Below are 6,089 nucleotides of genomic sequence, written 5' to 3' on the forward strand. Positions count from 1 at the left end.
TAGGAGCCCCCACTGCTTGATCGTTTTTAGCAGCCGAGTTGAGTCTAGAAAAAAATGTTTTGAGTCATTTAGGAATTATATATTGGAGAGTTTAGGAATTCTTTTTACTCCCAAGTCCCTTCATCGCTCTGGTAAGGCATCCTGACGTAGAGTTTTGACTCTTCTCTTCTCAAATTTCACTAAAAAAATTTAGGATCACGCGGGTATCTTGGAATCGTTCCGATGGATTTGTGACGAGAACATTGTTCTTGGTGCCTCCTGTCATTTAGGGGTGGTGGCAGTGTCCCGGGGAGTTGAGCTCCGAGGTGTTGTCGTCACAATTTTATCGTTGCAGTTCTGGAATACCTGAGTTTAGTACGCCGACATCGAAAATCTCTTTTATGCAGTTGTTGGTGAGATAACCTCGACGCCACCCAGTATTGGGGCGGGAGTTCGGGAGTATTGCCATAACTTGTATAACGGATGCTTTTCGAAGGTTGAGGTAGATGGTTTCCAAAGTTTTTCTCGGTTATGTGTTGAAGGATGGATACAACTGGATGTAGGATCTGTTAGATTTGGGTGAGATGTTATGCTTCCCCTGTATCCCCCAACACCTAATTGCATAACCGGAAAGGTTCGGGAGTTTCATAGGTGGGAATTCTTGTAGCTCTAGCTCTTCTTCCACGGATATTTGGTTTGAGATTGGGATTTCTTACCGAGTATTCGTTCTTGTTCCGTACCTTGTTGATTTATTCCTCTACCTAAATTCTAAGTGGCTTCTCAATCTATGGATATGTGACCATTTCAAGTGGAATGCATTCGTTCATTTTGTTCGGATGTGATGACGATATGTTGCAATTTCTTCCCGCTTGATTCAGCTTCAATTTTATCTGTCATTGTGCTAACGGATGTCACCCTCTTCAGGATGGCTCCCACTAAGAGCAGCAATCAGAATCAGAATCAGGATCCGCCACCACCTCCCCCTCCTCCGGAGGCATGGCAAGCTGTGATGGCCTCTACCAATGCAAACACGCAGTTGATCATGCAAATTCTTCAAGAACGCAATCAAGCGAACCAAGGAAACCAAGGCAACAATCAGAATCACTTTGCTACACTCAACCAGTTCCTTGCTAACCAGCCAAAGACCTTCAGCAATTGCGTTGAGGCAACTGATGCTGACGATTGGCTCGTGGACTTATGTAAGCATTTCGAGTGCAGTAATGTCAGGCCTGAGGACTTTGTCAAGTTCGCTTCATTCCAACTCAAAGACCAAGCTGCAGAATGGTTCCAGCAGTATAAGGATTCCAGAGGAGGCCGTGTGATTACCTGGGATGAATTCCGTCAAGACTTCAAAGCTCATCATATTCCTCAGAGCGTGGTTGAAAGCAAGCGTGAGGAATTCCGCAACCTGAAGCAAGGCTCTTTGTCTTTCTATGACTACAACAAATTGTTTCAGAAGCTCGCCCGTTTTGCTAAGCAGGACGTCGCTGACGAGAAGAGCATGATATACCAGTTCAGGGGTGGTCTCGGAGAAGAAATCCAGCTAGCTCTTGTTATCTTTGAGCCCTTGAGGTACGGTGAGTTCTACAACATGGCATTGAAGCAAGAGGCTGCTCAACTGAGGTGTGATGCTTCCAAGAAGCGAGTCAGAGATGCTACTCCTTCTTCCTCTACTCAAGTGGCCAAGCAGCAGAAGTATTGGCTTCCTCCTCCTCCGTTCCATCAGCCGTATCAGAAGAGCAAAGGTGGCAGTGGATCTTCCCACCCACCCAACCCTGGCTTTCAGAACAAGACTTCGTCTCAAGCTCCAAGATCGAGTGCTTCGTATCACCGTCCGCTTTCAGAGGTCACGTGCAACAAGTGCCAATAGAAGGGTCACTATGCCAACAAGTGCTTCAACCAGAGGCGTCTCCCTCCTCCTCCTCCTGTGAGATCGGCAAGTACAGCTGTGGTCAAGCATAACCCCAAGTACGCCAAGGTCAACATGGTGAATGCAGCTCAGGCAGAGGACTCGTCAGATGTCATCATGGGTAACCTTTCTGTTAACAATATCCCTGCAAGAGTTCTTTTTGACACTGGTGCATCGCATTGTTTCATTTCCAAACCTTTTGCATCAAAGTATGAGTGCGATTATCAGTATCTGCAAAGTTCCTTGCAAATCGTGTCACCGGGCAAGCAAATGACAGCTAATACATGCGTCCCGGATGTTACTATCACGTTGGGCGACTACAAATTTCTAGCTTCTCCTATTGTTCTGGGCGACTCGGATATTGATCTTATTCTCGGAATGGATTGGCTTTCTAAGCACAAGGCGCATCTTGATTGTGCAGCCAGGCAGATTCAATTGACTCATTCGTCTGAGGATGTAATTGTCTTTGCCGCTCGTGATGATACAATCCATCTGTTTTCTCTCAATGAGAAGGGTGAACTGGATGCCATCTCGCAAATTCCAGTCGTTTGCGAATATCAAGACGTCTTTCCAGAAGAGCTTCCAGGAATGCCTCCGCACCGGCCAGTTGAATTTGTCATCGATCTTGAGCCTGGCACGGAACCAGTGTGCAATCGTCCTTACAAGCTCGGACCTGAAGAGTTGAAGGAGCTGAAGAAGCAACTCGATATTCAAGAGTGAATGGGTCTCATCCGACCTAGTTCCTCTCCGTGGGGTTGTGGAGTTCTTTTTGTGAAGAAGAAGGATGGAACGGACCGACTTTGTGTTGATTACCGTCCATTGAACAAGAAGACTATCAAGAACAAGTACCCACTTCCCAACATCAACGAGCTGTTCGAACAACTAAAAGGTACCCAAGTATTCTCCAAGCTTGATCTCCGTATGGGTTATCATCAGATTCGAATCCGTGAGCAAGATATTCCCAAGACGACTTTCAGGACAAGCTATGGTTCATATGAATACACTGTCATGTCTTTTGGCCTCGTCAACGCTCCTCCAACTTTCTCTCGCATGATGAACTTCATCTTCAACGCCTACACCAACGACTTTGTTTTGGTCTATCTCGACGACATCCTGGTCTTTTCAAAGAACAAGGAAGATCATGCCAAGCACTTGTGTTTGGTGCTCGATAAGCTCAGGGAACATCAGTTCTACGCCAAGTTCTCAAAGTGCGAATTTTGGCTCGATGAGGTTCTTTATCTTGGGCATATCATCTCTGCCAAGGGCATTGCGGTGAATCCTGAGAAGGTGTCTGTAATTGTGAATTGGGAACCACCTCAGAACATGAAGCAACTCCGTAGTTTCCTCGGTCTCGCAAGCTACTGTCGAAGGTTCGTTGAGAACTTTTCAAAGATCGTGAAGCCTCTCTCTAATCTTCTCCAGAAGCACGTCAAGTACGTTTGGTCTCCGGAGTGTGACATTGCTTTCGACACTTTGAAAGAGAAATTGATCACTGCTCCAGTTCTGACTCCTCCTGATGAATCCAAACCGTTCGAGGTCTTCTGCGTAACCTCTCTTCAAGGTCTCGGTGCAGTGTTGATGCAAGAGAAGAAAGTTGTGGCTTATACCTCTTGCCAGTTGAAGCCCAATGAGAAGAACTACCCCACTCATGACCTCGAGTTGGCGGCAGTTGTGCATGCTCTTTTGACTTGGAGACATCTCTTATTGGGAAGAAAAGTGGACATCTTCACTAACCACAAGAGTCTCAAGTACATCTTCACTCAGCCTAATCTCAACCTCAGGCAGACTCGTTGGGTCGAAATGATTCAAGAGTATAATCCGAGTATCGAGTATACTCCAGGCAAGGCCAATGTGATTGCTGACGCATTGAGCGGGAAGGCTTATTGCAACAGTCTGATTCTCAATCCTCATCAACCCGAACTTTGTGAAGCTTTCCGCAAACTCAATCTGCAAGTTGTTCCTCAAGGTTTCCTCGCCAACCTTCAAGTCTCTCCTACCTTGGAAGACCAAATTCACGAGGCTAAACTTCTTGATGCTATGGTGAAGAAGGTGAAGATTGGGATTGCCAAGAGTCAACCCAAGTACAAGTGCTACCGCCTTGATGACAAGGATACTCTCTTCTTCGAGGATCGTATTGTTGTGCCCAAAGGTGATCTTCGTAAAGTGATAATGAACGAGGCTCACAATTCACTCCTCTCCATCCACCCTGGGAGCATGAAGATGTATCAGGACCTCAAGCAGGCTTATTGGTGGACTCGAATGAAGCGCGAGATTGCTCAGTTCGTGAATGAGTGTGATGTTTGCAGAAGAGTGAAGGCAGAACACCAAAGGCCAGCTGGTCTCCTCCAACCTCTTGCCATTCCAGAATGAAAGTTTGACCACATTGAGATGGACTTTGTGACTGGGTTTCCAAAGTCCAAGTGTGGCAATGATGCTATATTCGTTGTCATTGACAAACTCACTAAAGTGTCTCACTTTCTGCCTATCAAAGAGTCAATCACTGCAGCTCAATTGGTGGAGCTGTATACCTCTCGGATTATCTCGTTGCACGGTATTCCACAGGTGATCTCTTCAGACCATGACAGCATCTTTACCTCCAAGTTTTGGGATTCTTTTCAGAAGGCCATGGGCACTAACATCCGCTTCAGCACAGCTTTCCATCCTCAAACTAGCGGTCAAGTCGAGCGTGTCAATCAGATTCTTGAAGATATGCTCAGGGCTTGTGTGATCTCCTTTGGCATGAAGTGGGAAGATTGTCTTCCATATGCCGAATTCTCCTACAACAACAATTTTCAAGCAAGTTCGGGCAAGGCCCCATTCAAAATTCTGTATGGCAGGAAGTGTCGTACCCCTCTCAACTGGTCTGAAACCGGTGAACGTCAACTTCTGGGAAATGACTTAATCACAGAGGCAGAGGAAATGTGCAAAGTCATTCGAGATAACCTCAAAGCAGCGCAATCGCGCCAGAAGAGCTACTATGATAGTAAGCACCGTGATTTGGCTTTCGAGATCGGAGATCATGTTTACCTCCGCGTCTCTCCAATGAAAGGTACTCATCGCTTCGGTATCAAAGGGAAGCTTGCCCCTAGATACGTGGGACCTTTCAAGATCGTCAGCAAGAGAGGCGATCTCGCCTATCAACTCGAGCTTCCTTCAAACTTTGCAAATGTGCACGACGTGTTCCATGTCTCTCAGCTCCGCAAGTGCTTCAAGACTCCTGAACGCACCGTCAACTTCGAAGACATTGATCTCCAAGAAGATCTCTCTTATCGTGAGCACCCCATTGCTATTCTTGAAGAGACTGAACGCAAGACTCGCAATAAGTCAATCAAATTCCTCAAATTCACGTGGTCACACCATTCCGACCGAGAAGCCACCTCGGAATGCGAGGATCACCTCCATTCTGAGTACCCGGCGTTTTTCCAGTCCTAGATCTCGGGACGAGATCCTTTCGTAGTGGTGGAGTGTTGTAACACCCAGGATGTAATTTACCTATTATGTACTCCAACTCTTGCCGTTTCCGGCGTTAAGTTATTTTTTTTCTCCGGTTCGGGTTCTTGTCTCCGTTTGTTGTTGTCGTTGTCATGCATCTCATATCAAGTCATCATGTGCATTGCATTTGCATGCGTGTTCATCTCATGCATCCGAGCATTTTCCCTGTTGTCCGTTTTGCATTCCGGCGCTCCGTTCTCCTCCGGTGGTCATTTATACCTTCCTTTCGTGTGTGGGGATTAAACATTTCCGGATTGGACCGAGACTTGTCAAACGGCCTTGGTTTACTACCGGTAGACCGCATGTCAAGTTTCGTACCATTTGGACTTCGTTTGATGCTCCAACGGTTAACCGAGGACCGAAAAGGCCTCGTGTGTGTTGCAGCCCAACACCCTTCCAATTTGGCCCAAAACCCACCAAAACCCTCTCCATCATCTAGAGCGTTCGATCATGATCGCGTGGCCGAAAACCGCACCTCATTCGGACACTCCTAGCTCCCTCTATGCCTATAAATACACCCCCCTCCGAAATTCTCGGTTCCCCTCTCCTGAAACCCTAGATCCACTCCATCCGCCGCCGCCGGATGATTTTCCGCAGGTCGGACGTGTCCGGTCCGCCCGCCGCCGCCACGTGTCATCGCCCGGTTCGCCCGCCGCCCACGCGCCCACATCGCCGCGCCGGCTCGCTGGGGCCCAGGCGGGGCCCTCCC

The sequence above is a fragment of the Triticum aestivum genome, chromosome 2A, assembly GCF_018294505.1.
Source record: "Triticum aestivum cultivar Chinese Spring chromosome 2A, IWGSC CS RefSeq v2.1, whole genome shotgun sequence".
Lineage (NCBI taxonomy): Eukaryota > Viridiplantae > Streptophyta > Magnoliopsida > Poales > Poaceae > Triticum > Triticum aestivum.